Genomic DNA, 20274 nt, shown 5'->3' with positions numbered 1-20274 from the left:
ATTGATTCAGTGTATATTTGATTACATGCACCTGATGGTATCTTTACAAATATGTTTCTTTCCTCCTTGTAGGAGAGAGATTGGAAAGCTCTTTCTGGAAGGGGTCAGATAGTAAGAACTTTAGACTTGTGGGCTGTGTGTGTCCGTCGCAGCTACTCAGCTCTGCTGTCGTAATGCAGAAGCAGCCACAGATGATATGAAAGATGAGTGCAATGTCGGCTGTGTGCCAATGAAGCTTTATTTATCAAAACAGCTGTCCGGGGACCTCCACGGTGGTCCAGTGGTTAAGACTTCACCTTCCAGGGCAGGGTGCAGGTTTGATTCCTGGTTGGGAGCTCAGATCCCACGTGCCTCATGGCTGAAAAATCAGAACAAACATGAACAGCAGAAGCAGTATTGGAGCAAATTCAATAAAGACTTTTAAAATGGTCCACATTAAAAAAAATGTTAAAAAATTAAAAAAAAAAAAGCCTCAGCTTTCAGACTAGATTGGCTAACAGGCTCTAGTGTGCTGAACCCTGTTCTAAACTGTAAATTCCCTGGAGCAAGGGTCAGGGGGATGCCCCAAGCCCCCAGAATGTGCTTGTGCACGACTTGGGGCTTGAGTCTGACTGTGTGGGAGGCTTGAGGTGGGTAGAACAGGAGAGATCCTTCTGTCTGACTTCCTTATGTTCCCTGCTCTGCTGGTGGGGAGAGGGCGAGGCAGGTGAAGGGACATCCCAAGGTGCCTTGAGTTCCTTCTGCCCTGGGAGTGAGAAGCTGAAGAGATGCCCTACTCCCTCTACCCCCTCACTCTCAGCAGACCCCAAGCGCAGATCCTTCTCTGCGGTCGGACAGGCAAGGTTCATACCAGGCAAGATAACAGCTGGAGTCAGTAAGATAACTACAGGCCGAGGAATAATAATGACCAGCACTTCCCACGCACCAGACCACTGTGGATTCCTAGGAAGAGACAGTAATAGCATTGCTAACATACTATGGTTACTCCCATAGTATGTATGTATTATGTATGTATGTATACAATATTATGTATATAATGTGTATATATGTATATACATATGTACATATATGTATATAATAGCATATATGTAGTTAATATATTAGGTATGCATGTATATGAAACTCCCATAGTATTATGTACATGAGGACCCCAGAGACTGTAGCTCCCCAGGCTCCTCTGTCCATGGGATATTCCAGGCAGGAATACCGGAGAGGGTTGCCGTTTGCTTTTCCAGGGGATCTTCCCAGCCCAGGGGTTGAACCTGTGTCTCCTGCGTCTGCTGCGTTGACAGATGGATTCTTTACCTCTGAACCGCCTAGAAGCCCCATACATGAGGACAGAGAAAGACAGAGAGGTGAGGTAACTTGTTGAGGCTGTTGCAGCATCTGAGCCTGTGGTATCTGATTCCAGCCTCTTCTCTGCTGACCGCAGCTCTGGTCACTGCTGTGGGAGACCGCCTCCTCTCTGTCCATTCTGCTTTTTCTTAGCGGTCAGGGTCCTGGACAACGTGTCCAGCTGACGAACAAGTTTCTAGTCTCCCTCACAGCTTCGTGTCATCAGTGAGATGTAAGTGGAGCCTCTTTGGCTCTTTCTCTTTCCTGCTGCCTGGAATGCCAGCAGGATGCCTGGAGCTGTGGCAGCCACAGTGAAGCTGCCTTGGGAAGCCACGTGCTGAGGGTGGTGGAACAGAAGCCTAGAAGGAGCCGGAATCTACCAGATCAGCTCTGGCCTACCTCATTTTTTATGTTTATTTTTTTATGACATGAGAGAAATATTAATCTCTGTCTTGTTTAGGCCACATTGATCAGGTCTTACAGGAAGATAAATGCAGTTCCTAGGTGTTAAAGCCTCAGAGAAGGAACCAGAGCTGCTCTTGTTGAAACAGAGGACCATTGTTTATGTGTTCTGGATTCACGTGGGTTGATCAACCATCAATAAGACTGCTTGGCGATGGCCCACACCCTCTCTCCCTCCCACCGTCCAGCATGCACAGGAGAGGGTACCATTTGGTGGAAGTTACGTCTGAGCTGATTCGGCCTGAGGCACATGCCTGGACTTTCCCGTCATACTAGCAACACTCGAAGTCCATCCGTCACCAGACCTGTGGGGTCTTAGGGTGGTTCAATACGGCCTGCCCCGCAGAGGTGTGGTGTGGGACCTTTAAGAGAACAGATCCTCATCTGCCGCTGTCTCCAAGCTCTGGGCTCCCTGGGGGGCACCGGCCTCGTCATAGCAGAGAGTCTTCAGTTCAAAAACCTCAGGATTCCAGACGGCAGAGACAGACCTGCTCTCTCAAATCTTGGTTTTAGGGTCCCATCGGGAGAGATCTGCTCGTATCCCATTCATGTGAAAAATGGTGGCTTGGTGTCATCTGTTGGGCGTCTGGGGCTCAGGAACTCAGTGGTCAAGGCCATCAGGGGCCAGAGGAGGGGGGTGAGGGCATCTGTGATCCCACTCCCGCGGAGGACAAAGCCCCAGTGGGAGGTTGGTCTGAACCAGACCACAGAGGAGGGGGTGGTCCTCACCAACGCCTCTGTGAGCGGCCTGAGCTGGGCGGTTGACCTTGAGACCAAGTCCCTGCGGAGGTCACTGTGCCCTTGTCCTCTGACAGGTTCCCGACATCTCTATCAAGACCGTCTGCAGATTTCCCTCCAGTTGGCACCTCGGCTACAAAGATAATGTACGTATTTTCAGTGAGCCTGGAGCAGGAAAGATAAGGGAGGGAAGTCGGGCAAAACTTGATTGAGTGACCAAGATAAATGTCCTGTACTGCAGGAAATCGAAATGCAAAAATAAGGATGGGGAACAGCTGAAATATTTAAAAAGATGGAGAAGGCGGGCAGTGAGGGAGCGGCCGGGCCCCTTCATCGCCCGAGCTCCTGAATATTGCAAAAGACAGTAGGGTGGAGGGAGGCCCAGAATAGACACCAGCCATTAAGGGAGATGGGATGACAGGGCTCGGCTCACAAATGGGGTTATAATTAAGAACTGAGCGGAAAGAAGAGGGGTTTAGAGTTTGCGCCTTCGCCCCTGGTCTCGCTTAGGTTGCATCTCAGAGGGAACGCTCCCCTGTGCTGTGGTTTTTGCCTCCTGGAGCCCTTTCTCTTGCCTGTCCTCCCAGGATTTATGGAGGCGGCAAGAGCTGCAGCAGGCTTGGGTGGTCGACTTGAGGGGTGTATCAGTGAGAAGCGAGGCTTGGCTGCTCTGACCAGTAGACCCAGTGGTAACTGAGTGCTCATATAAGACAGGAGTTTCCTGCGATGCCACAGTTGGAGGTGAGCCTCCCACACAGTCAGAGGGACCCGGGTTCCTGCCATCAGGCCACGGTGCTGGCTACAGGCTTGAGGCTGGCTGCCCTGGTTCCAGCCCCAGGAAAAGGGAAGGAGAGTGTAGTAAAGACATACCAACACCCCCCGGTTCAGGCTTGGGAGCGTGCCCCTGAAGAGTGGCTGGATGCTGGTGGACAGCGGTGAGTGCGGCCCCATCCGACAGGGGCCTGGACACCTCCCTTCTGCCGGGGAAGCTGCAGTGGGCGAGCTGAGCCTGTGCCTCTCTCAGGACAGGCAGGTCTGGCGGCAGACCAGTGGTTCTTGGCTTAGGGGTGGTGGCACTTTCCCATATCCTTGCAGGTGATCTCCCCACCCTCGTCCACGTACCAGCTGGGGCTGCAGGAGGCTGAAATGCTTGTTTCTGCTTATGAGTGGGAAGCTTCATCTTTGCAGAAACTCTCCCTCTCTTCTCCTCCCAGGCAGAGAGGAGCATCTAGGATGGAAGGAGGTCAAGTTGAGCAAGGACTGTCTCCTGAATTGGACTTTCCGGCTGAGAAGTGGGGGAGAGGTCCACGGCGTGCACCCCCACCCTGCCCGCACAATCAAGCTCATGGAGATGTCTGTTTCACGGGCAGGAGTGGGGCTGAGTGGGTTCCATCCACCAGGCCCCAGTGGCTTGGAGCCAGCCTGCTCTTCCCAAGGACCACGGCTGCGTGAATGGTCCTGGGGTACATGTGTGCTGAGAGCCACGGGCAACCTCTGCAGACCCGGTGGCCTTGATCAGTGTTCACAGTACTTTTTCCTCCATCTGCTGCCTCGTCGATCAATACACACACTTCATCGGGGGCTGGCCGCTGGGCAAGCCAGATCTGACGGTTTCAGTGGTTTCCCCCAAACATAACCTAATTTCCTCCTCTATTTTTAAGGATAAAATCGATGCATAAAAGACTTGAATGACATAGAGGGCATGGAATAGCTCCTCTTCTTTTTTTTTTTTCTTTCCCTCCTTATTATCAGCCTGGCATTGCTTTAAACAATGAAACTGTTTTCTTTCTTTGGACGTGAAACGTGGCCTTGGAGACTTTGACTCACAGTCAGAAGACCCGGGTGTTTTGGGATCCATGAAGAAGTCTTTCTGGGAGTTCTCTCCTTGAGAGCTCTCTCCCAAGGAAGCTGGGAGCAGGCTGAGCGTGCATTTCTAAGGAATTTGCCAGAAACCTGTGTTTAGGCTGGAAGAATATTTTAATATTCTAAAATACTGGCTATTCTGATCACACACACCTGGATCCTGTGGTTCAGGGTGGCTAGCATACACCCAGAGCTTGTCAGTGGCCTTGTTTTTGCTGAATTCTGCCGTCTTATCAAGACACAAGACCTTGGGGAAACTTAATTCCCCAGTCCCAAGAGCACACCTCATCTCCTTCCTCTCCCGGTTCATCCTGGCTCCTCTTGGACACATTCTCATCAATCTTAACACTTTGAAATTTAGAGGGCACAGCTCTTTTCTTTTTAAAGCACAGAGTTTATTTTTCACTTGCTATATAAGCCAGGCTAGTTCAGTATAAAAAATGGAAAAAAATAGAGTCACCAGGTGATGGAACGAGCTGGGTGTGGTGGGGTGCAAGCAGGGAGCAACTTGCTTCTCCCCCCACTGCCCTTGCGTTGACTTTGTGAATTTCCTTCCCCTTTCTCTTGCTTTTTGGCTCCTCCTAGGCATGAGCAAAGAGTCTCACTTCTTCACCTGGTCAAATGTCAAGTCCAGGCCCATAGCAAACTCTCGTCCGTTTGGTGACTTCTCCCCTCCCTAAGCTCGGGCGGAGGGTGCAGAATGGGGCCAGCCCCTTTCCTGTTCTCTCTGCTCTTCTGCTCCCTGGCTTGGTGGGCCGCCTCTGCCTCCCTGGAAGGCAGGGTGGAAGAAGGGTGGAGGAGGGGATCAAGGGACCGGCTAGGTGGTGGTTGACAGGGAGAGCTGTACTTGGTGTCCTCTGGATGTTTCTCTTTGGGGTTCTTTGGCAACAGCAGCTCCCCGGAGACTAGATTCCCAGAGCAAATGTCAAGTCACGTCTAAGAAAGCAACCCAGGTAGTCTGTGTGCAGGAGTGATCATCCAAAAACGGGGGACTTGGATAGCGGGACAAGGTGATTGGCAAGCAGAGAAGCTGGGAACAGGCAAAAGCGAGGGGGTCCAGGTCAACGTGAGGGTGTTTCTGTTGAGCCGCGGCTGGAGGTAGTTGCTCCGTGTGGGCAGAGCAATTTGTTTTCAAGGGGCCGGGCTGGGATAGACAATATGAGGCTTTCCTCATGGACCCTGGATTCTAGTGATAAATCTTGTTGATTAAGGTCATTATCTTCACTGACGTCATGGATATCGTTATCATCAACAATAGCATCCTAGGGACTTACCTGGTGGTCCAGTGGTTAAGACTTCGTCTCCCAACGCAGGAGATGCAGATTCAATGCCTCTATGGCAACTAAGATCCCACATGCCTCGTGGCCCAAAAGCGTAAAACAGAAGGAATACTGTAACAAATTCAATCAAGACTTTAAAAATGGTACACGTCAACAACAAAAAAAAACAACTTAAAAAAAAAAACCCAACAGCTTCCCAAACATGAGAGCGATGCGTTTCTTTGTGAAATTAGGCTCTTATCCCCTTCCTCTTGCTTCCTAAGGAAAGGAAATTCTGGACTCCAACTACTCTGCAGTTTTTTCTGCTTAGAGGACAGAAAGCCAGGAGGACACTTTCCTATTAGTCTCCCCACGTGGGCGCTCTCCCCCATCTCCTTCTTTCTGTAAACAAGGGAGGAGATCCACACGTGAACTCAACATGGCCTGTTTATAGGACTAACTCACATTCTGCTCTTTGTCAAAAAGGCAGAAGCGCCTCCTACTTGCAGACTTCTCAAAAATGTCGGCTCATTCAATCAATTCTATCAGGACACCCAAAGCTTTGAACCTGAGGTAGCAACACAACTCTAACTTTCCGCAGATATTTAGCGCTCTCAATCAGATTGTTTTTCTTCTTCTTTTCAGCCAGATCATCCAGGGGACAGGACGGGGGTAGGTTGGGAAAGAGAGAGATCAATCTAAAAGTTGAGGCTGATGGCTAATGGCCTTTAGATTGCAAAGATTGGGTAAACAGATTTAGCACACTGATTCAACATATTAATTGTTTGTTAACCTTTGCCTAACCTTTAGGAAGCCTCTGAATGTGTGGATTTAAAACCCAGAGTACACTGGAACTATTCCCATGGCGCAGCCCACTTTTGCAAGGTGTTAAAACTCATTAATTTTTCCTGAAGCAGGAAAGGCAGCGGTGGGGGTGGGTTGGGGGAACAAAGCCTACCAAATAGGGAACTAATCAAGCAAATTAATGTATGCAGAAGGCTCTCTCCCAGGCTAGCAGAAATATCCATTTGTTACCTATATAAACTATAATTACATACAATGCAAGCGATCGCAAGATGGAGTGTGATTTAAGGGTTGAGAGAGCAAATATAATAACAATAGTGTAAATACTGATAGCCCTCATCACTCTAATCATGGTGGCCCTGGGCTAGCGCCCTCATCTAGGGATCTCTGAGCATGTGAGCTGCATTAATTAGCCCTCTCACCGCACGGCTGTGAGGGGTGCTCAGAGTCATCCCCGCCCCCCTCCTCCGCCCGCCGCTCCCTTCAGGTGGAGAGAACAAACTGAGGGGGGCGCTGTGGAGTCCCACTGCTCCCCTCACTTCCCTGCTCCCGGTGCCAGGCAAGCTCCAAGCTGGACAGCACCTGCCGGCCCAGTGGCAGTCCCTGGCCTCGGTTCTGTGAGTCTTGGATGAGAAGAATGGGTTAGAGATGGTCTTCTAGTAACTGTATCAGTCAGCCATTCGACAAACATTCTGCAGGAAGGAGAAACCCTAAAAGGCCGTAGATCCACTCAAGATCTGCAGCCTTCAGACTCTCTCTGAAGATCGCTGCCTCTCCTGTCCTTGAAGTCCTGGCTGCTGCTGCTGCTAGGTCGCTTCAGTCGTGTCCGATTCTATGTGACCTCATGGACAGCAGCCCACCAGGCTCCTCCGTCCACAGGATTCTCTAGGCAAAGAATACTGGAGTAGGTTGCCATTTCCTTCTCTTGAAGCCCTGGAGGAACACACTGTTGATTCTTTGGGCCCCTGGGCACCTCAGCTGTGACATCTGAGACTGTCTCCTGTTCTAGGCAAGTCCCTCCAGGTAGTTGCTCAGTCGTGTCTGACTCTTTGCACACCCCATGGACAGCAGCCCACCAGGCTCCTCTGTCCATGGAATTCTTTAGGCAAGAATACTGGAGTGGGGAGCCATGCCCTTCTCCAGGGGATCTCCCTGACCCGGGGATCAAAGCTAGGTCTTCTGCATGACAGGCAGATTCTTCACCACTGACCCATCAGGCAAGTCCCTCCAGGATGTGCCTAAACCCATCCTCCCCAGCTGATGTGAGTCCTCCTCCAAGGAAGGGGGCTGTATGAACACTTGAGACTATTGTTTCCTCAGTTAACTGTGATGTAACTAGTAATCACTGAATTATCTTTACTGAAGATGGACTTCTGGAATCTGCCTGGTGGGATCCTGCCTCCCGGTCCGTGTAAGATACCCTAGAATCATCTCCAGTCAGATGTCCATCCTGATGGCAATCCCACTGTCCTGAATGAGCTGGACAAAGGCTTGGGCTGCTGCCCTGGGCGGGTGGCGCAGGCAGGCCCCAGCTCCCACCCCCCACCCCCTGGCCCGGCACCTGAGACTGGCCCCTTCCTTCTGCGCCTCCGCCCACCACCTTCTTTAACAGCTGCTCTCTGGTGGTGTGACTTTGAACATATTTCTCATCCTCTTTCTGCCCCGCTTTTATCTCCTACAAAGCAATGTGTTTGGACCAGATGACTTCCCGGGCTGCTTCCCAGACACAGATTCATGGGGAAGATACCTTCATCCAGGCCCCTCAGGCTCTGCTATAGTGGCCTCACTGCCTGTGGCCTGCCTGCTTCCTGTCCCTGCAAGTGAGGCCCCTGCCCTCCTCTGGACAGGGTGTTAGGAAGAGCAGGGCTTCTGTAATCTCACAGATCCCCAAAACAAGCCGTGGCCCACAAGGCCTCCTAGACCAAGGTGCTGAGGAGCCCAGCCCGGCCCAGCATCCTGTAAACCCCCCACCGTGGCACCACTTCCTGCCTTTCTGTTGACTGAGGTCTCACTCCACACCCCTGTGGAGGCTGCACTCTGTACAGTCTTGGCTTCTGAGCTTCTCAGCCAGCACCCTGGGTCCCTTCAAGCCCCCCTGTGCAGTCTGGGTCCCTCTGAGAGCGACCTTGACCAACAGAAGAGATGGGGAGATATCAGCTTCTGAAAGCCCCGCCTTGACTCTTGGTTAGAAGCCAGATCAAACAGCAACAACCAGGACTGGGAAACTAAGATGAAAGCAAGAAGAACCCCACCTTATACACTTCACGGAGATGTCCTTAGCTAGTCAGGGTAGGTGTGCTGGGTGGGAGAGGGGAAGCCAGGTGCCAGCTGTGGGAATGCGGGCACGTCAGCAGGCCTCTCCTCTTCCTGTTTCTCGGCCAGTTGACCGCCTGCAGCTTCAAGGGCAAGTGGATAATGCTGGCAATTCCAGATGGCCGGCGGGCATCAGCCATGGGGGGAGGATTTCCTATGTGCCAGGCACTTTGTGGAGGGCTTGACACACACCATTTACTGCACTGCAATGACTTTCCTTTGAGGTTGGCAATAGAGTCGGCACCACTAGCCTCCACCTTATGACTGGGGGCTCCGAGAGTAGCTTTCCTTGAGTCAGATGCTAGGAAGGGGCAGGGCAGGGATTTGTACTAGGCTTCCTGAGGTGGCCTCTCTTCAGTGCTGCTTCCCTTTACCTTGCTGTCTCAAGCTTGCAGTGTTTGCTTGGGCTCATGCTCTAGCTGGTGGTCTAGATTCAGGAAAAGATGCAAACCCAGGAGTGTCCTTCCCTGGCAAAGCTCAAGGACTTGCAGGGTGGAGTCCTCTAACTCAAGGAGAAGCCCCTGGTTGGCATTTGGAAGTTGTTCTTGCCCAGCGAGCTGGCCAGGCCTTATTTAAGGCTGACACAGCCTCAAGCCCCTTGGGTTGCTTTTCTCTGCCTTTCCAACTCTCTCTGTCCCCTGGTGTGGCTGCAGCCCATGGTGACTCATTTGCATCAGCTTCTGAAGCTGTGGCCACACCCAGCCCTGGGCCGGCCTTCTGCAGCTGGTTGCCCTTAGGCCAGTGCCCTTTCACCCACCAAATCACGCGGATTTCTTTTCGGAGCTTACTGGTCCACACCCTCACCACCGCCTCAACATGCACGCACGCTGGGAGTGCAGCCAGACCCTTGCGTGGAGCTGAATGGGCCTGGGGTCTCTGCGGTGCAGTGTGGCAGCCACCAGCCATTAGTTACCGAGAGCTTGAAAAGTGCCTAGTCCTAGCTGAGATGCACTGTAAGAAGGAAGTACACAGCAGATATTTGAAGACTTAGTATGAAAAAGAAGAATATAAAACATCTCAATCTTTTTTTAACTAAAAAATTGTCCTCCTCCAGTTATAGTTGACATTAGCATTGTAGGGACTTGCCTGGTAGTCTAGTGGTTAAGACTGTGCCTTCCAGAGCAGGTGGGGGCATGTGGATTCAATCCCTGGTCAGGGAACTAAGATCCCATATGTCTCACAGCCAGAAAACCAAAACATAAAACAAATGCTGTATTTTAACAAATTCAATAAAGACTTTAAAAATAGCCCACATCAAAAACCTTTCAGAAAAATATTTATAAAAGTAAAAAAAAATACATTGTATTAGTCTCACGTATACAACATAATGATTTCATAGACACATATCCGGGGAAATGATCACTGCAATAAGTCAAGCTAACATCCCTCACCACACATAGTGACACATTTTTTTCATGTGATGAGAACTTTTAAGGTCTACTCTGTTAGGAACTTTCAAATATGCAATACAGTATTGTTAACAGCAGTCACTATCTATAGATTATACAGTGGGAGAATGCTCTGCTAGTCGGGTCTGAATCTTTGCGACCCTGTAGACTGTAGCCCACCAGGCTCCTCTGATCGTTGGATTCTCCATGCAAGACTACTGGAGTGGGTTGCCATGCCCTCCTCCAGGGGATCTTCCCAACCCAGGGATCGAACCCGAGTCATTTACGTCTCCTGCACTGCAGGCAGATTCTTTACCACCTGGGAAGCCCTAATGAAACTGTGCATGTTGGGCTAAATAAGATGCATTAGCGAAGTTAGTTTCACCTGCCTCTTCTGTTTTTAGTATGGCTACCACCGATGAAAATTAGAGATACCAAGGGAACATTTCATGCAAAGATGGGCTCAATAAAGGACAGAAATGGTATGGACCTAACAGAAGCAGAAGATATTTAGAAGAGGTGGCAAGAGTACACAGAAGAACTGTACAAAAAGAGCTTCACAACCCAGGTAATCATGATGGTGTGATCACTCACCTAGAGCCAGACATCCTGGAATGTGAAGTCAAGTGGGCCTTAGAAAGCATCACTACGAACAAAGCTAGTGGAGGTGATGGAATTCCAGTTGATCTATTTCAAACCCTGAAAGATGATGCTGTGAAAGTGCTGCACTCAATATGCCAGCAAATTTGGAAAACTCAGCAGTGGCCACAGGACTGGAAAAGGTCAGTTTTCATTCCAATCTCAAAGAAAGGCAATGCCAAAGAATGCTCAAACTACTGCACAATTGCACTCATCTCACATGCTAGTAAAGTAATGCTCAAAATTCTCCAAGCCAGGCTTCAGCAGTACATGTACCATGAATTTCCAGCTGTCGAAACTGGTTTTAGAAAAGGCAGAGGAACCAGAGATCAAATTGCCAACATCTGCTGGATCATAGAAAAAGCAAGAAAGTTCCAGAAAAACATCTATTTCTGCGTTATTGACTATGCCAAAGCCTTTGACTGTGTGGATCACAATACACTGTGGAAAATTCTGAGAGAGATGGGAATACCAGACCACCTGACCTGCCTCTTGAGAAATCTGTATGCAGGTCAGGAAGCAACAGGTAGAACTGGACATGGAACAAGAGACTGGTTCCAAATAGGAAAAGGAGTACATCAAGGCTGTATATTGTCACCCTGCTTATTTAACTTCTGTGCAGTACATCATGAGAAACGCTGGGCTGGATGAAGCACAAGCTGGAATCAAGATTGCCGGGAGAAATATCAATAACCTCACATATGCAGATGACACCACCCTTATGGCAGAAAGTGAAGAGGAACTAAAAAGCCTCTTGATGAAAGTGAAAGAGGAGAGTGAAAAAGTTGGCTTAAAGCTCAACATTCAGAAAACGAAGATCATGGCATCCGGTCCCATCACTTCATGGGAAATAGATGGGGAAACAGTGGAAACAGTGTCAGGCTTTATTTTTGGGGGCCTCCAAAATGACTGCAGATGGTGATTGAAGCCATGAAATTAAAAGACGCTTACTCCTTAGAAGGAAAGTTATGACCAACCTAGATAGCATATTGAAAAGCAGAGATATTACTTTGCCAACAAAGGTCCATCTAGTCAAGGCTATGGTTTTTCCAATAGTCATGTATGGATGTGAGAGTTGGACTGTGAAGAAAGCTGAGTGCCAAAGAATTGATGCTTTTGAACTGTGGTGTTGGAGAAGACTCTTGAGAGTCACTTGGACTGCAAGGAGATCCAACCAGTCCATTCTAAGGGAGATCAGTCCTGGGTGTTCATTGGAAGGACTGATGCTAAAGCTGAAACTCCAATACTTTGGCCACCTCGTGAAGAGTTGACTCATTGGAAAAGACCCTGATGTTGGGAGGGATTGGGGGCAGGAGGAGAAGGGGATGACAGAGGATGAGAAGGCTGGATGGCATCACCGACTCAATGGACATGAGTTTGAGTGAACTCCAGGAGTTGGTGATGGACAGGGAGCCCTGGCGTGCTGCAGTTCATGGGGGTCACAAAGAGTTGGACACGACTGAGCAACTGAACTGAACTGAACCGAACCATTGATGAAAATAATTAACAATCAGTGACAGGACTAGAAAAGACTTTTATCTGAGCCAAACTGAGAACCGCAGCCCTGAAGGCAACTTCTCAGATTAGGCTGAGAAACTGTTCCAGAGAAGCATGGTTTTCAGCACAGTTTTCTATCTCGTCAGAACAAAGAACATTAAACAAGTCAAGGGAACATTGATTTCTTCAAGGTTTCAAAAGAGCAGAGCAGCGCATATGCAGTGAGTCAGTATGGCCTTGGCGCCTGGGAAGAGAGTCTTACCATCGAAGGGGGCCGAACATGGGCGTCCCAGGAAGAGGGGCGTTTAACCTGTATTTTTAACATGGTCATTCATTACTCCCGGTCAGTGTGCCCTTTTCTTTAGGAATTAAAGCAGATATACGAAGTATGTTTGATAGGCCACAAGCAAGCTATTTCAGTTGCCATAAAATTCACGTTAACTCACGCATAAGCCAGAATGACTTCCGTGTGTCTCAGTACGGGAAAGTTTCTTTTATCACCCCTGAATGACGTGTAAATCACATATACGGCTTTCACTGCACTTCTCTTGAACAGTGCTGGTCTAGAGACTCAGAGTCACGAGTTCTCTAGAAGAACCGCTGCCTTTTCTGGATGAACGCCTCTGAATATAGCGGCAAGCCCAGCGATGGTCTGCCCCTTTCTTCCCCGGCCACACTGGAGGGGCCTGCTGTGCAGAGAACCTGCTCTCTTCGGAGAGAATCTTAGCTCTTTCTATTTTCCGCTCAGTCCTTCGACATGCTTTTAATGAGCATGAACTAAGAGCATCGACTCCTTCTGTCTGCTCAACTGATGGCTCTGGCAGTGGCTTTTCCAAGATAATATTCTTTTGGGTACAGGAAGCCTCTGGAGGGCTGTGGACCTCTGTTGCCCTAAGAGGCCTTGGAAAGAGAGGCACCCTGGCCGTCACCTCCCTCATCACTGCCAAAGGCCAACGGGACCCCTCACTAACACTGGCCTGGGGGCCCAGCCTTTCATTCCTGCTAAGCCACTTGAGTTTGGAAGACACTGGGGAAGGGGGTGCTGAAGAGAATCACCCAGACCTGTTCGGCCAGGAGACAAAGAGGAAGTCAGTGAAGTCTTTTTGCTCAGCTTGACAACGTCCCCCGCTCCCAGAGACTTTTGAGACTCTGCTTGAGAAACAACTGGGGCTCCTCTGTCGCTCTCTCCCATCAGCACTCCTGAGAAACCCCTGGCCAAGGGCACTAACTGCCATTCTCCGTGGAGAACTGAGCACGTGTCAGATGCCGAGCTCTGTGTATATTTCACTTATCTTTCAACAACCCTGAGGGATAGGTGCTGTTACCAGCCCCAGTCCCCAGGGGAGAAGTGGGGTACTTTGCCTGAAGTTCAAAAACAGAGAGAGGCCTTGCGGGACTCTAAATATGCTTTAAAAACATTGATGCTTGTCAAATCTATATTTTAATTTTTGAACTATGTAAGTAATGCAGATATTTTCATTATAAAAATTAAAAAATAGTATGCTGAAGATCTCCTTTACAATCCTTCCCCCACCATTTCTTTTGCTTAAAACCTCCCAGAGTAACTGCCGCCTGGGTTTACACACATAGTATTTGCTCATGCACCCATATTTCGGCATTTAGAGTTTTGTTTTGTTTTTTAAGAAAGTACAAAAATGTTTATTAGTTGATTGTGAAGTGAAGTGAAATTTACTCAGTCATGTCCGACTCTTTGCAACCCTGTGGGCTGTAGCTGACCAGGCTACTCCATCCACGGGATTCTCCAGGCAAGAGTAGTGGAGTGGGTTGCCATTTCCTTCTCCAGGGGCTCTTCCCGACCCAGGGATCGAACCAAAGTCTCCCACCTTGCAGGCAGACGCTTTATCCTCTGAGCCACCAGAGAAGCCAGTGATTAGTTGATTGAGAAGGGTTAATTTACTTGAGCATTGAATTTACCAACTTTCCAAGGGGGAAATAAAACTTAGGGTTTTGCTTTATTTTTTAAGCATATATGCTATCACATTTATGTACTGTTTCTGACCAGCTTTTCTTTTTCTCTTAACAATGTCTCTCTCTCTTTTTTTTTTTGGCCATGCTGTGTGGCATACAGGATCTTAGTTCCCCAACCAGGGATCAAACCTGTGCCCCCAGCAGTGGAAGCTTCATTGGACCGCTAGGTAGTTCCCAACAAATAATGTTGTAAAGGTCTTTCCACGTTGGTAGGTGTAGAGTCCCTTCATTATTTTGAAATAACTGCAGTGTTCCATTGTGTGGATGTAGCAGTGATTTTTCTAATGAAGAAATGTAAGGCTTTATTTTGAACAGTGTTGCCACAGACACCCTGCGCCTACCGCCTCGCATACATCTGTCGCGTTGCTGTAGGGGGATTCCAGGCATCGTTGCTGGGTGTGGGAGCCAGCATTTTGATCAGTAGTGATACGTTGTGTTTGAAGAAGCCTTAATTCTCCCTGCCTCCTCATGAGAATGTCCATTTCCTCACAACTTCATAAGAACTCTACGCCTTCCAACATTAGCATTTTCACCCCTCTAATAGGGTTCTTGACAATATTTTTTATCCTTCCTGCCTCATTTTCCTGCCACAGACCCCTAAAAACATCAGACCTTAAATGTCCTGTTTTCCAATCGTGGTGACCACGCCATAGTCCTAGAGTGGGGTCTGGGTGACAAGTTTTCCCCCAAGATGACATCTGGCAAGGTCGCCAGCAGCCACTGTTTAATATTTATTGGTAGCCCGCTGTGTGCTGGGCCCACACAGCAGCCCAGACCTTCGGGAAGAAAACATGCAGTGATTTGAAAGGCAGAGATTACTTAATAAAAAGCGACAGCCCCATCCGAGGCCACAGAGGTGCCACTGTTTCCCTGGGCGTCTATGTTCCCAGGGAAGCAGGTGGGGGTGTGTCCCCCTCTGAGAAGCCCCATTAATACGGCAGCTGGTCTCCTACAGGATGTCTCCAATGGGCTCATCACTTCTCCGTCTATGAGCAATTAAACTGCCCCAGGACGCCCTGTATCTTTATATCACCCCCTAATGACTTGGGGGGAGGGGTGGATACAAAGAGCTCACATCGCAGTTAATTGGCAAAGTGATCACCTTTCTCCAGAGGCCGAAAGTCCAGTACATTTTCCCTCCTCTCCCCTTGCCAAGGCCAGAAAACAACTGGCTTTGTCCCTGCCGCGCACCCCTGGAATTAAATGTCATTTGCAAAGGCCATAATTGCTTGAAGAGACAGTCGCTTCTTTTTGTCTTTCTCAGACTCTGATCCTTTTAACCCGGCCCACTCCAGCTCCCGCTTCCCCGCCCTGCAGACTTTTGTTTCCTGAGTCCCATCCCAGGGCCTGTCAGATTACATTTTTTATTGCATCTAGACAAAAAGCCATCTGGAGCTCCTGGTCTCCACTGTCAGTGGGCCTCGGTTCCCAGGCTCTCCTGCCAGGACCCCCCCACCCACCGCCACCGATTAAGAGTCACCCCCCGCTGGCTCCCTCTCTTTATTTTTCACCCCCTGCCTCCACCCCCTCCTCAGCCCCAGTGCCTGAGTCCCTGGGCTCCGCTACCTTGTCTTGGCCGGAACAATGTGGGCTGTCAGCTTGCATTAAGCATGCAGGGAAAGCGCCACAATTTCAGTAGGCTAAAAGCTTACAGATTCTTCATTTGCTTCTCCCAGCCGGGAGTTTCTCCCCTCATCACTAATACACTTATTTTAGGCCTCAGCTATTCCTCTTCTTTCTTCTTGGCCCCAAACCTAAATAGCACGTTAGGGAAGAGCATTTGTAAGGACAGGAAGCCAAGGACCCAGCATGGGAGCCCAGCTCTCCTGGCTTCTAGCAGCCTAGCAGGGGGGCTGAACTGCGTCTGCTAGGGGTAGTGGGTAGGGGTGAGAAGGAAAACTGGCCACAGCCCCACCCTAGGCAGGGCCGGGCCTCAGGAATGACATCCGCACTCTAGGACCTGTGCGCTGATCGCACAGGGTTAGAACCCAGACCCGGGTGACCTCCAGCATCCCAGTGTGTGGAGAAGGGCCCCGAATGGGCTGCAGAGGCCTCTGCTTTTGAGAGTCTGCCTGGCAGGAGGAAGGGTTTGCCCTCATGTGGGATGGGCCACAGACATGCCTGCCAGGATGCATCTGTCAGAGCCTCGAAGGAATCAGATGTGTCTGGGGAGGCCGTGAGGCTGGCAGGTAAGAGCTGGAATCAGATGTGTCTGGGGAGGCCGTGAGGCTGGCAGGTAAGAGCTGGGTGTCACGCTCTCATATCTGGGCTCTGTTCCATGGGAGCCATGAGACCCTGGGCACCAGGCCTAACTTCTCCGTGTTCTCAGCTCTGATGATGGTCGTTACCATTTAATACCTCGTGGGGCTGATGCAAAGGCTGGGTAACATGCTGGTGAGAGCTTTCAGTGTCGTGCTTAGCTGTCCACACTGGCTGTCCTCCATCTTAGAGGGGTAGGTACTGTGTGATTCTTTTCATGTGACATTCTTGAAAAGACGAAGCTAGAGCAATGGAGAGCAGATCACTGGCTTCCAAGCGTAGGTTTGGGGAAGGGTGTGACTACCAAGGGGCAACGCTGCATGGTTTGGGGCTGCTGTGTATCCTGATTGTGGTGGTGGCTACACAGATCTACCCACACGCCAAAATTCATCCAGTTATATACAGAAATGTCAATTTCATGGCATGTTAATTTTGAAAAATAAGAAAAATAAAAAGTGATTAATGACATTGTCCAAAATAAATAAATTAGTAAATAAAATAAATACATAAAATTAACTACTTGAAAAAAAAAAGAAAAGAAACAGCAAACAAACAAAAGCCCCACTGGCTGACCTGAAGTTCAGGCTTCAGACTCCAGGCCCGTCCTCTCTCGATTCCTGCTTGGCGGCGGAGTCAATCATCTTTGCACTCCTTGGGCGAATGGTCCCTTGTGGGACCTTTTCCCCAGAAAATGGGCCCGAGGCCCACCGGGCTGCAGGTCATGTCCCCTCAGGGATGTCCTCCGAGGCCCAGTCCTTCACGCCTGGCGGGCTGCTTAGGGAGGTACCTCAGTCCCCTCCCCTCTGCAGATTGCTTCTGGATGGTGGAAGGTTTCAGAAAGCTCAGTAAATCAGAAACAGCGTGCCTGGACAGACTCCCAGCCAGATCTCCAACTTCGGATCCCAGGTCAGCTCCGAGCAGGGTGGAGACTCTTATTTAAACACGTCTACCACTGGCCTTTGGATCAGAAGCTGGGACAGAAGCACAAACCGTGAATGTGTTCACTGTTCTCTCTGCTTGTTGGACATGAACCTGAACCTGGCTGTGAGCTGATTCATCCAGCACTTACAAGGGTTTGCGCACGAGCAGCTCAGGGAGGGGCTGTCCTCAGGGGGTGGGGAATGGGGTTATCCAAGCAGCAACTGCTTCTGAAGGGAACACAGTGAAATGGGTGGGCGTGCACGGCCCCCAGTTCTTGCATATTCTGTTTAACTCTCACCAGGTGCTATGAAGTTGTTTTTTCGCTCTCACGAATAACTAGAGATTCAGAGGGCTATAGAAACTAGCTCACAGTCTTAGAGGAGTGAAGCTCTGTCCCCAAACCTCTGTCTCTCACTCCAAATACAGGTTCCACGCCACCCTGGTGCCTGTGGCAGCCTTTAATTAATCACCTAATAAAGGCAGGCATGATACCTGTCAAGTCCTGTCAACAGTTAACACGTTCAAGTGTTCAATTTTCACAAATGATCAACCGGCCTGACCACATCGCTCAGCATCTTTCCCAAAATACCAAAACTACTTTGAGACTCACCCTCTCACTCATAATCACAGACTGCCCTGGGGAGCAAACCTTCTTCAAAGCAAAGCTGGTTGCGAAGTTGCAGGGGGCACATAGGGCCTGCGTTGTCTCACAGTCTCTGTGATGAGTGCAGGCCAGGGTTGCTCTCAGCTGTGGATGGCGCTGATGTTGGTGAAGGATCCGGGAGTGTGAAGGCTTGGAGGGCTTGTCTTTACACCAGTACCTAGAAGAAACTTTTGTTTCCAATGAGGCTGCAGTGGGAAAACAAAATGGTTGGCCCAGGCCTAGGCAGGTGGGAAAACTGAGCTGTGCTGATGGGAATACATGGGTTTTCCCACAGCCCCCCTGCAGGAAATAAATTCTTCTTCGTCTGCACACCTCAGTGTTTTTTTCTATAACGAAAAACTAGAATGGTTCCTAAGGTTTCTTCTAGATTCAATGTCTTGTAAGGTTGTGTCTCAACGCTAGGCACCTTTGAGCAGAAAATAAAATATGATGACATATGACACAAGCTGGAATCAAGATTGCCGGGAGAAATATCAATAACCTCAGATATGCAGATGAGACCACCCTTATGGCAGAAAGGGAAGAGGAACTAAAAAGCCTCTTGATGATAGTGAAAGAGGAGAGTGAAAAAGTTGGCTCAAAGCTCAACATTCAGAAAACGAAGATCATGGCATCCGGTCCCATCACTTCATGGGAAATAGATGGGGAAACAGTGGAAACAGTGTCAGACTTTATTTTGGGGGGCTCCAAAATCACTGCAGATGGTGATTGAAGCCATGAAATTAAAAGACGCTTACTCCTTGGAAGAAAAGTTATGACCAACTTAGATAGTATATTCAAAAGCAGAGACATTACTTTGCCGACTAAGGTCCGCCTAGTCAAGGCTATGGTTTTTCCTGTGGTCATGTATGGATGTGAGAGTTGGACTGTGAAGAAGGCTGAGCGCCGAAGAATTGATGCTTTTGAAATGTGGTGTTGGAGAAGACTCTTGAGAGTCACTTGGACTGCAAGGAGATCCAACCAGTCCATTCTGAAGGAGATCAGCCCTGGGATGTCTTTGGAAAGAATGATGCTAAAGCTGAAACTCCAGTACTTTGGCCACCTCATGCGAAGAGCTGACTCATTGGAAAAGACTCTGATGCTGGGAGGGATTGAGGGCAGGAGGAGAAGGGGACGACCCAGGATGCGATGGCTGGATGGCATCATGGACTCGATGGACGTGAGTCTGAGTGAACTCCGGGAGTTGGTGATGGACAGGGAGGCCTGGCGTGCTGCGATTCATGGAGTCGCAAAGAGTCAGACATGACTGAGCGACTGAACTGAACTGAACTAACTGACATATAACAATGACAATTTTTTGAGCACTTGCCAAGTTGTATGCTACTTTTAATCTTCACAACAATATCCCGAGGTAGATACAGTTGGCATTCTTTTCTTTTTACTTCATTTTTCTGTTTGTTTGTTTTCTTTTACTGAAGTCTAGCTAATTTACAATGTTGTGTTAGTTTTAAGTGTATAGCAAATGATTCGATTATGCACATATGTATGCTTTTTCAGTTTCTTTTTTCTCCTAGGTTATTATAAGATGTTGAGTATAGTTCCCTGCGCTATGCATTAGGTCCCTGTTGGTTATCTACTTTATGTATAGTAGTGTGTGTATCTTAATCTGCTAATCCCCAGCTCCTAATTTATCCCTTTCCCCTCCCCCCTCCTTCCCCTTGGCCCCCCCACCTCCCGTCACTATCCGCTTTGGTTTACACAAGTTTGTTTTCTATGTCTGTGAGTCTCTTTCTGTTTTGTAAATAAGTTCATTTGTATCTTTTTTCTTTTGGGGCTGCACCTCGAGGCTTATGGGATCTCAGTTCCCTGACCAGGGATGGAGCCTGAGTTGCAGCCGTGCAAGCACCAAATCCTAACCCCTAGACCATCAGGCAAGTCCCTCTATCATTTTTTTTAGATTCCACAAATAAGTGATATTATAGGATATTTATCTTTCCCTGTCTGACTGACTTTACTTACTATGATACTCTCCAGGCCCATCCATGTTGCTGCAAATGGCGTTTTTTTCATTCTCTATGGCTGACATTCCAGTGTGTGTGTGGGGGTGTGTGTGTGTGTGTGTACACCACATCTTTGTCCACTCATCTGTCAGCGGACATTTAGGTTGCTTCCACTTCTTGGCTATCGTAAACAGTGCTGCTAT

General features: G+C 49.1%; 1 long non-coding RNA gene across 1 annotated transcript; it reads right to left on the bottom strand.

The window, feature by feature from the left end:
- LOC108638271 lies at positions 491–17546 on the bottom strand. The gene is made up of 3 exons (XR_001919702.1): positions 17120–17546; positions 5673–5789; positions 491–942 (listed from the first exon to the last, which is right to left on the bottom strand). It is a non-coding gene; the product is annotated as an uncharacterized LOC108638271 (long non-coding RNA).

The sequence above is a fragment of the Capra hircus genome, chromosome 19 (genome assembly GCF_001704415.2).
Source record: "Capra hircus breed San Clemente chromosome 19, ASM170441v1, whole genome shotgun sequence".
Classification (NCBI taxonomy): domain Eukaryota; kingdom Metazoa; phylum Chordata; class Mammalia; order Artiodactyla; family Bovidae; genus Capra; species Capra hircus.
The sequence above is the reverse complement of the archived record's forward strand: the minus strand, read 5'-3'. Positions and strand labels throughout refer to the sequence as shown.